Raw genomic sequence first — 11,065 nt, 5'->3', positions numbered from 1 at the left:
CAGTTATACTGATGTGACACACTTAAAGAAAGCTCAAGGACACATTTACTTATGATTATGAATGTTATCATGTCTGCTTGTGTTCATTTGTAGTGAGTAGTTGAGCAAGTGCTTTCTTCTTCTTTTTCACTTACAACCAAGATAATTTTCAGTACCAAGAAATTGCTAGTCTTTTTTTAAAAAATATTTTTGCTTTATATCCTGGCAGCTCAGGCACACAGCGTGCCTGAGCTGCCATTGACTGGTAGTGTCAATGGCAGATTCACCATACCAAAGTGGGAAAGAAGGATACTACCTGGGACAACAAGATATGTTTGGTTCATATAGCAAACTGGAAGCACCACTAGTATGTAGAACTAGATTTCTTAGATGCCTGCAGTTATGTGATTGTGTCTACCTCCATATAGAATATATGGTCTATAGCTAAATTGCCCATATGGATAAAAACAATAACCTGAAACACAGACCAAGACGAGCACAGAGCATGCTGGGTCCCACTGCGGACACAGCACTCCTCAACAACCTTGAAAATAAGATAATCGGTCTAATTAAATATATTGTTTATCTCACCAGTCTAAAATGTTAAAAACAGATATTTTTTGCATCATGAAATTATGTCACAACATAACTGAAAGAGGAATTAATGAGATTTAAATAGGAAAATATCAACTTTAATTAATTAGAAATTGAAATAGTTTTAAATTAAAATTTGTTTTATTTGAACTAATCAGTGGTAGAAATAACCTATTAAAAATTATAGTTGTATCTTAATAGGAGTGGGACACAATTAAAACATTCTCCAATGGCTACTTTCACTTCCTGCCTTTTTTTCTTTTCTTTCTACAAAGTTACAGACTAAGTTCAAAGGTCAGCAGGGGACACTACAAACTGTTCACTACAGAATTAACCACTAATTATTTGTTCTTTTAAAAGTACAAACATGCCCAACTTGTCTGCATATTAAGACTGAGTCGCTTTTACCTCCTCTCCATCTCCTTGGTTAATAAAAAGAGGCATTTGCTGTTTTAATGAGTCTGTCTCACACACACACACGCACGCACACACACGCTCGTAGTATAACTTTCTATCCTCAGAAGAACTTTCCTTGACTTCCAGTCATTTTTCATTAATTTCTTCAACTCATTTCACACCTTAGTTCTAACCCTAAGCCCTAACCCTATTACAATACTTTTTCTTATGGAGTCCTAAGTCCAGCTCCCATAAGGAGAAGTCGGCCCCCACAATGTAGAACGTGTTAGGAAAATTGTCCATATAAAGTATTAAATATGAGGCCAAACACACACACACACACACACACACACACACACACACACGCACACGCACACACACACACACACACACACACACACACACACCCCCACACACACACACACACACACACACACACACACAAAATGCATTATTTTGTATTCGAACAGAACAATTCTATGACAATTGAAACCTTCAGTAAACGTCTAGAAACAATGCCTGTACATACAATCTCTGGATGATGGAAGATGCAGCTCTCATAACTGCTAACTATTAATCTATTAATCTCCTGGAGCATTTAAGCATTGTTTAAAATCTGTTTACTGGTATGCACAATTTATTGGATTCCACTGGAAGCTGTCTCTTCCCACCTTGTTTTCCGAGTCAGTGCCCAGAATCTGCTAAAGCATATCTTACCCAGAAGAGCAGAAACAGTTCCGTGTTGCATTATTTCTGTTCTCTGCTGCAGCACCTGAGGGAAATACATTTTAGGACAGATTCAAAAGAGAAGAGTAAATGGTACTAAAGCACACTTTTGTTACTCTCGGTCTTCTGTGTAAATGGGATAGTGCTGAACTGCCCCTTAGCACACGTTTAGTTTTGGTTTGTCCTCTGTGAACCATTCTACTGGTCACTGCCTATGTACCTTTGGTGTCCTGCATGCTTGGTAGTACCTGAGAGTGTTAGATACTGATTCTGCCCTGGAGGCATGCACAAACCTCTTAGATCAGCTGTCTTTTCGTGTTGCATGCTTACTGTGCATGCCTGGTGCATTTGTGATGTTGCAGACTCTATGGGCTCCCTGAATGTGTGCGGGGCCAAGCTTGGATGGCACTCAGTAACACTTTTCCCTTCCATAGGCTGGCAACTGACTCTGTGATTTGTGTCGTCTATTCTATGCACCAGAATCTACTGCCTTTGGTGCATTTTCCTCAGAGGTCATGCCAGGGAAACAATCCGTGGCTCACTGACTTAACCTATGTAGCTAGGCTAAGATAACCCTCAGGCTGCAGTTTAAGTACATCAGCAAAAGGTTAGGTAGAGTCAAATTAGTTTTCTGCACGTGAGTGAGTGTTCCTTGTTGATTAAATGTTCTGTGCGTAACGGGTTCAGGGACATTTTACTGTTTGGACACACAGCATCCACATCTCCCTAACTTTCACCTCAGGACGCAGCTGTTCTGGTTTAAAAACAAAGGCATTTTGTTGCACACTTTGTTGCCTCTTCTGTTTCTTTGCCACCTTCTCTTTAAGCCTCAACTCTCTCGATTCCCTCATATCCTGCTGGAGAGCCCCCATGTGTGCAAACAAAAGCCCTGCTTTGAACTTTCACTGTGGATATAACAGAGAGAAAAACAGACAGGTAAAGAATGTTGCTCTATAGCATTGTTTTGGATTAATGGAGGACGGGATGGGACCATTAATCCTCTCACACCCTGTGCTGCAGGGTAAATATTAACTTGTGTAACATTTCACAGTTTTGCCTTATTGCTTTCATTTTCTGGTTTTCAAATCTGTAATGAGTCACACAAGAAGAAAAGCGCACAATTTCTTCGTGTGTCTGTGCATATGCTTGGTTGGTTTGGGTGGTGCGCACCCTCTTGTATTTCAGCCTAATTGATCATTGTGGATACTATTGAGTTAGGTGGCCTGGGTTTGCTTTGTTGCAGTGCTCCTTGCTGTGGTAGCATTACAGTATTCCTGAATAAGACAGAAAGACTTGAGAACTTAAAGAAACAGGGACTGCAGAGTCACAGTTTAAAGCAAGGCACATACATTGATGCTGACAAAGAAAGATCTGGTGAAGGGAGACTAATGTGAGGACTCCTAAGTGTTGCATCAACTGTAGCGATGGTTCCCAGTGGGCTAGCTTTGGTGGACGGTCGACTGTGGCTACCCTGAAGCCCTGCCAACTTTGCTATGTTTAAGTTGTTGTAGATGGCATCTAAAGTAGCAATAATATGGAAGAGTGCTCTTTATGATTAATTTAGAGAAGAATACACATACTTTCAACACATGTCTACTTTCAATACATTGAATAAAGGGCACAAACTTAAGAAGAAATTTGGCAAAAGATAGAAAAAAACTGATTAAATACTCAGTAAAATTTTGATATATATTGTACAGCAGAAACCTCCCTACTCTTTGCACTTCAGGCACCAGGCGTGTTGTAGATTAACTGCTAAGATGCTTGAAGAATAGTTTTGCTTCTAAATATAATTTTGAAATTGGTCTCAAATTTTTCTTACTTGCTAAGATTTGTTAGATGCAACTTTGTTTGCAATTTCTTTCTTTGATGCTGGTCTAAACCTGAGTGTTTACTCAGAAATGTTGATGCATTTTCTATAAAATATTTACATTATGTTCATTGTTTCTGTTTACCTCTCAGGGCTGAGAAATATTTGATCAAATTGTCCTTTCTATCAAACATGAATCCATAAAAAGAAAAAACAAAAAAGAAAAACCTGAGTTTTGGTCTTTTCAAGCTTGTGTTAAATGCAAGCCAAGAATTATACCCTCTAAGCTTTGTTATGAATTTTAAATGCCATTTAATATTGCAAAAAAACTACCAAACAGAAAATACAATAAGATGTACTTCACATTCTGTATAATAAACAACTTTGTTTAACTTCCAACAAAGTTAAACTCTCCACTCTTTCATCTAAAACTGCTTCTCCTAATTCTGTGATGGAATCTGCAGTAAGTCCAGTGAGAAAGGAAAAACAAGACAGCCCGTTCCCCCTTGCTTCATGATGTATTCACAACAAGAACATGTTGTGTGGAGATCCACGTGGCAGATTCTTGTTAGACTTGATCCTGAATAATCAGTTATTGCTGGCGCTCCCAGCAGCTGCCGCCGGGGCCACAGAGACTTGCCAGGGGGAACCTTAGGGGCCTCAACATTGGGGTGATGGTGCTGTTTGACTGCTACGTCTGTCTATCAGGAGATTTGTGTGAATGCTGAGGGCATGGAGTGGAGACAGTGTCAGGGCGATACCCTTGACGGTGACGTGATTGAGTAGACAGCTGCGACCCGCTCCTTTCTTTACCCGCCAACCATCTCTTTTCCCCCTGCGCCCCAACCCGCTCCTACTTACACGACAGCTTCCCAGAAGTGAGCGATCACTTAAAACCGGTTATTATACCTAAGAACATCCTAGTAATTTATGCATGATTGCCTAGCAATCCGAGGCAATTCATCATCCTCTTTCCTATCTTTCTTTTTTTAATCTGTTGGTGTCTTGTTCCTCTGGACTTTAATCTATAGGGCTATTAAGAATGCCTGTGTAATAATGGCTCAGCTCAGGTGACAGGATGACATTGGTACCGTCATTGCCATGCAGGTTTGTGATCCTGGAGGACTTTAGGCAGGAGGAGAAGACAGATTTTGTTATTATATTAAGGAACCGGTAAGGAATCCATTCTTTGCATAATACATGCCTTTCTTATCAAGTTAAAAACTATTTTATGTTGGAGTAGACCAGCTGTATGCCTCTATGTTTTGCAACAAAACAACGTGTTCTCCTAATTATGGTTTTGCTATTCCTTCATGGTTAAAAATATTTGTTTTAGGAATAAAAATATAAAATATGGAGTACCTTCCATATTTATTGGCACCTTTCGTGCTAAAAACCCTAAACTAAATGACAAAATGTAGAATAATGAACCTTTCACTTCTTTTCTGGGGTGAAAAAAGTTGACTTAAATATTTTTGTACAAACACGCTGGTAGTGCAGTCAATAATACAATATGGATCTCTACAAGTCCACTTCATTAATGCAGTTATAAATGTACAGGGAAAAAACACCTAAAACATTATGTATAAATACACCAAAAAGAGTATTACAAAGGCTCAACCAGTTAAAGCATACCACCGATCTAGTTACAAAGTCACTTAAGGACACTAGAGTTTATGTTGCATGGTGGCTATCACAAAGGAAAGTTCCAAAATTTCAGTAAAGTTTTGTGATAAGCTGGCAGAAAGATACTCAAGTCATGTAGTTTAAAAGGAAATGGCACCAAACTTTAAGGAAGCGTATGTTCCCTAAAGTGATCTCAGCTTTTACTACAATTCAAAAGCTGCAGCTCAAAAGTCACTTTAACATGAAGAAATAATATTATGCAAAAAAGAAAACTTCACTTGGTTGTACCCTGTGATGTAATCAGTGACATCATGAACCTATACAAACAGGAAGTGCTGGGCCGGCTCCTCCCATACACCAGTTCTGGATGTAGGATTTCAGCAAACAAACAACAGTGAGTAGAAATCCAAACAGAATGTAATTTTCTAGATGTGTGGTTTTGTGTTCTCCTGAAGGACACTTCAAAATGTTTTTGGGTGAAGGCTCTAATATCAAACTGACAACTTGTGAGTTGACAGACTGCTGCTCTTCAGGCAGGAGCCACAGCGGCCCAAACATCAGAATTTCAGTTTTGTGTCAGCTAAACCAATTAAAGTCTAACACGCATCTGCATTGGTTTCATGCGTCAGCTTTTTCTAGGCGTGTGTGTGAGACACACAATGAAATCTCTACTGCAGGACAGGCCTGCTACTTGCTGGCCCTTCTGTTGTGGAGTTATCCATCTGTGACTCCAAGGCATGGCTAATGGATGCCGACCTTGCTCCATGTTCTCTATTGGTTCCATTCAGTATCTATCAGCGCGGGGATGTGTCTTGATTTAGCCCTGTCCCTCTGCCACTTCATGCTTGTAGAGTCGAGCACCACGGTGCACCTTGCCCTGTTGCAGGCCTTTGTAATCAGTTTGAGCACAGTAGGGGCTAAATTAAGGACTGAACAGTGCGAGGAAGAACTGAGGCAGCAGAAGGCACCGTCTCAGCTCAGACAATCAGATAAGAGAATGAGCCCAAGTTGGTGACCGTGGCTTATCTTCTTCATAATATTTATTTACCGAATTGGGCCGCTTTTTTTTTCCACAACGCAGTCAGCATTTGTGTCTCGTGTAGCAAAGAAATTCTGTCATTATTCCTCATTAATGCGGAGCTTCTGTTTGAAGAAAATAAATTATTCAATGTGTAATTCCAGTCGAATCTTAAGTGAATGTAAATATTGTAATTAGTGGTAATTTTGCTCCCTGTATAAGACTTTGTGCAACGATGGAATAACCCACTGGGCACATTAGTCTATTTATGGGGAAGATGTAAGGTTTAAATAATTAGAATTTCTTTTACAAACGTTTAACTTTTCAATATTTACAGAGTTGTGTTTTGGTGGCAAATAGCATTTAGCGCGCTTGTATTGATGTTGTAAATCTTTTCTGCAACTAATAAGGGACTACTTTGACATTTGTGGAAATGTGCATATTCAGAGGATCGATAACACACTCACCCGCAGTTCAACTCGTAACCCTTGTAAAAGGACATATCGTACTTTTCAAATGGTAAATGGTCAGAACTTTTTCACCTTTTTTATTGTTAACCTTTTCGAGATTTCAAAAATCTATGCTCTTATACACACACCAGTAGTTGTTTAGCTTCCGTGCAAGGACCACTGCTGTCATTTAAAGTAAATTGGGGTCAGCATTTTGCTCAAAAACACTTTGGCAGATGGAGAGGATTTGAAGCATCTTAAATTAAGGAATCACTTCTGTTTTAGATTTCTGTTCATTAATATTTAAACACATTTGTAGCTTTTTTTTTCTTTTTTTTTTTTTTTTTACCATAATCGTATTTTCTTCAGTAAGTAGCCACATAATTTAAGAAGTACTTGTACACTGACACAGATGGTTGAGGTTATGTTATAAAACTTGCAGATGGTGCTCAGAAACATGAGTCATATTTCATGTGATGCGATACAGTCCAGAGATGCATCTTTCATTTACGGGAAAGTGGAAAAAAAGCCTTGCAAAGTCAAATGAGTCAGGTAATGGATTTACTGTTGAGTTTTATTCCTTCATTTCAGTTCATTTTCTTGTGATTTCTAATATATATATAAAACACTCAGTGAAGATTAACTCATTAATCTGGAGTAATCCATCAAAAAGACACCCTGTTGTTTTGTTTCTTGTTTAATTGCAGCTGTGTATCCATGCGTGGTTGTATTTGTTCAGTGGTATCTGTGAGGCTCATTTCCATGTATTTTGTCAATCTTGAATTCAGGCTTGGTGCTTTCTATTCTTTCGATTGCAGCATTTCATCGACACTCTCGACAGCATGCAGCTCATTGATTCCCCATTGGTCGATGTTGGTTGAGTTCCCTTAAGGCACAGGTGTCAAACTCAAGGCCCGGGGGCCAAATCTGGCCCGCCGTAGCTTTTTATGTGGCCCTCTGGACTCCAAATTACATCAATAAGTCCTTCCAGTTTTTCACAAATCTGCAAAAATCACACAAAATCAACAAATTTCCACATTTTTTCCCCTGATTTTACTGCAAATTTTCTCAAAATTGGTCAAAAACATTGAATCCGTAACTGATACAGCGAGTGATAAAGAGTCACATTTAACATTACATTAGCGTAAATACTGCAAAATAACAATTACAAATATTTCTTAATATTCACCACAAAATCTGTCATTTTGATTGCAAAAATAAACACTAAAATAATCACAAATCCTGGAGGAACAGCTATTTATTGATATTTTAACAGTTTTATTGGTTTTATCAATAGATTCTGGTGCAACCGGCCCTTTAAGAACATTCAGATTTTTGATTCGGCCCAAAATAAAAATGAGTTTGACACCACTGCCTTAAGGAATTACATGGAAATGTCTCTTCTATTTTTTTTTTTTACCACTGCAGTGGCCACGCTATTTTTTATTTTTTTTTGTAAGAAAAATCTAAAATTTGCTAATGTTGACAAAGATGCCTACGGCTGGTGGTGCTCAACAAATCAAATAATTATTATAAGATGTAAATATATAGCTTCAGTAAAGGTTTTACATATAACATCAGCATAAATGTCAATTTCTAGGTGAAATCTTATATACAACTGCAAGAATTACAGGAAGCCAGAGGGCAGCGTAGCTGTTAAGCCCTGTTGGCTTCCCTGCTGGTTTGGTCGCCCTCACAGCACAGCTGCTACACTGAGGCCATTTTTTGTGTGCAAATTCATCCTCTCACACGAAGCACCAAGCATGTTAGACATGCATGCGTGTTTGGTTCCACGACATCCCATTGAGCCGTTTTTCTTTTATCTGTGTCAGACAGTTTCTATTCACTCATGGTGTTTCATCAAGCTTTCCTGTTTCTCTGTCACCTCCAGAGTCCTCCGCCGTCACTCCACGACACGCTGTTTTATTTAAGCTGTGAAAAAGAGAGGAAAGCCGAGGTGGCTCTGGTGTCGGAGACGTTATTTGGGTTTCCACGTGTGTCGTGGAACGCTGCGGTCTGACCTGATCTTTAAGGTTGCATGAGCATTATGGGTGTTTGACATAACCTTTTTGTTGGAGGTTAGAGTGTTGGTGACAAACTGACAAATTCACAGACCCTCTGTCATTGTCGTTTGAATCGCTGCTCTTTTCACTTACTCAACTTGACTTGGCAGACAGCTGTTTGGAGGGTGTGAAGAGGACTGAAGAAAAAAATACAGGTACTCTGAAGATTTCCCAATAGTAATACGTTTAAGAATGAAAACAACTCACAGTTTAATATTTTGGGGCAGCCATTTTTTCAACTTTGGGGGCAGCTGTGACTTTAGAGAAAAAGCTGAAGGTTTTTATTCCAGTTTCTTGCTTTGTGTTGATTTGCCTCTTGTCCAGGCACTTAACCCCCAGTTACATACTTAACTCTGGTTTCTGTGAATGTGAGTCTAGTGTAAAGAGCTTTGAGTGGTTGATATGACAAGACCAGGGTAAAACATAGTAATCACTGCCAACCAGCAGTCTCTACTTAACAGTAAGATTTCTACATTTGTCAACAGGTTGTTGGACCACTCTTCCTGAGAAAATTGCTCAAGATGTGTTATAATCCTGGGTTACTATCTCAGTTTTGTGTCTTCATTGACATTGGCACACGATACAATGTCAAATGCGCCAAAACGAACACGTCTCCATGTCTCACAGTAGGTATTTTCTTGGAAAGCTTTGTTTGTCCTTCTTTTGACACTGAGCCAAAGGATTGGTCAAAAGGCATCTATTACGTCTCACCAGTCTAAATAACATTGGTGTTTGTCGAGATGCATATGCACATCATGTTTTTGTAAACTAAACAGCATATAGTTTACTTACACAATCTTATCTGGATGTATGTATTTTCATCAACTTGGAGTGGTTTTGTGTATTCTTTCTTTTCTTCTCCCCTATGCGCTATGCACTGGAAGGGCCAGTGCATAGCGCTTCTTAAGGGTAAACTCAAATTCTGAGTCACTTTTATATGCAGATGATTTTAAATCATCGACTTCTATAACCAAAAGAAAACACAAACCAATAGCAGTCAATACCTGGCTGTGCACCTTCAATCTTAACCTTCTCTGACAATCCAGATCTACCAGTCCATCAGTCAGGGTGCCATCCTACAGCAAATAGAAAAGCAACAATAGTTACCCACTGCTCCTAGCTTCAGTCATTCCTGATTTCCTGCCACCAACAGGCACCAACAAATCAATTCACCCTCATTCCTGAATCTCTCCTGAGCATTTCTGACCACATCCTCTCTCTTCCAGACAAACATGACATCCTGAATAAATAGAAATCTATTTCAAATGCTTTACAATTAGCTGTTTAAACTGTCATTTTACTCTCCTCAAGTCATGCATATGAGTAACTAAACTACCAAGCTGTGATGGATATACAACTGACACTTTTGATTCAGTGAATTGCTTTTCAGGAGACATACAGCATTGTATTAATGCTCTTTAAACGGTACCAACAAATCTCTACATGTGAATAGATGATGACCTAGCAAGCAAAGTGAGACAGTGCACTAAAATGAATTAAAAAGTAGTAAATATACAAAACAAAAAGAAATCAGAAAGTCCAGTGAAAAAAGCTTGGTACATTTTAAAAAGATCCAACCAACTCTGGCTCCTCGGAAGGAAATGAAAGATAACTTAAAACTTTTGCACAGTGTATACTTTTTGATTAATTGTGGCATTTGATAGGCTGTTTGAGGAACTGAGCATTAACGCAGTTAAACATGAAGGACCTTCAGCATCTGATAAGGAGCCACCTCAATGTCACGGAGGAATCAGTCTCTCTCTCGTCTTTTAAACGTACTTAATCTTCTGATGGCATTCATCGTCCATCTCATCCTCCCACTCCTCCTCATTGACGTGTTCTCATCTTAATCATTACCAGAAGTTAAAGTTTCAACGTGGCAGCCGGCACATAATGAGTCACACACTTCCTTCAGACTGAACTCTCTCCCAGCTCTAAACAAACTCCTCTCAGAAAAAAAAAAAAAAGACTTTGTAATTCTAGAAAAAGTCTCAGCCCGTTTTGACAGCGTTTCACTGATCTGATCGTCAACAAAATAAAGCGCAGGTAGATTCACCTTTAAGAGGTCAGAAAGACAGACAGTCAGTGGACAGTCTGTCATGATTTTCTTGGCAGTGTCGGAACAAAAGCATTAAACTGACTGACTAACAGACCAACACTGACATCCATAAACCAAAGTCTAGTGTAGATGCCTTTTCAGTTTAATACTTTATACTGCCCATTATTATAAGGAAAGTGTTTCGGCTTATACCCAGGTCATGAAAGATTTACATCAGTCTACTAAGTAACTGTCGCGCACTGGGAGTAATGCATTTTACATTACCTGGAGCAGAAGCTATATTTTTTTATTTTTTTACCTTCACTACCTCACAGAACTCATAAGTGCCAGAATTCATAAGATGAC

At 39.0% G+C, this 11,065-nt stretch overlaps 1 long non-coding RNA gene across 2 annotated transcripts in view; it reads left to right on the top strand.

Moving 5' to 3' along the window:
* The first annotated feature begins 5,388 nt into the window (after positions 1 to 5,388).
* The window catches only part of LOC145552594 (uncharacterized), a 31,944-nt gene continuing 26,267 nt past the window's right edge, over positions 5,389 to 11,065 (top strand). For both annotated transcript variants that reach the window (XR_014088693.1, XR_014088694.1), the window contains exon 1: positions 5,389 to 5,525. This is a non-coding gene — a long non-coding RNA (uncharacterized LOC145552594). The remainder of the gene's footprint in view (positions 5,526 to 11,065) is intronic.

This window comes from Poecilia reticulata, chromosome 8, assembly GCF_904066995.2.
Source record: "Poecilia reticulata chromosome 8, P_reticulata-male-v2, whole genome shotgun sequence".
Classification (NCBI taxonomy): Eukaryota; Metazoa; Chordata; class Actinopteri; order Cyprinodontiformes; family Poeciliidae; genus Poecilia; species Poecilia reticulata.
This window is presented reverse-complemented; position numbering and strand designations above follow the sequence as displayed.